This window comes from Cynoglossus semilaevis, chromosome 16 (assembly GCF_000523025.1).
Source record: "Cynoglossus semilaevis isolate Cse_v1.0 chromosome 16, Cse_v1.0, whole genome shotgun sequence".
Lineage (NCBI taxonomy): Eukaryota > Metazoa > Chordata > Actinopteri > Pleuronectiformes > Cynoglossidae > Cynoglossus > Cynoglossus semilaevis.
The window spans coordinates 1,508,285-1,508,487 of NC_024322.1; the positions used below are offsets into that span (position 1 = coordinate 1,508,285).

Genomic DNA, 203 nt, shown 5'->3' on the forward strand with positions numbered 1-203 from the left:
CCTCGGTTTACGTCGTCCTCGGTTTACGTCATCCTCGCTTTACGTCGTCCTCGGTTTCACATCGTCCTCGGTTTACGTCGTCCTCGCTTTACATCGTCCTCGTTTACATCGTCCTCGGTTTACGTCGTGCCCGCTGTACATCGTCCTCGCTTTACATCGTCCTCGGTTTAGGTGGTCCTCGGTTTACGTCGTCCTCGGTTTAC

The 203-nt window shown here is 54.2% G+C and overlaps 1 protein-coding gene across 1 annotated transcript in view; it reads left to right on the forward strand.

The window, feature by feature from the left end:
- The window catches only part of vwa8 (von Willebrand factor A domain containing 8), a 29,991-nt gene that overhangs the window by 21,743 nt on the left and 8,045 nt on the right, over positions 1–203 (forward strand). The gene's annotated exons all lie outside the window — the stretch shown is intronic.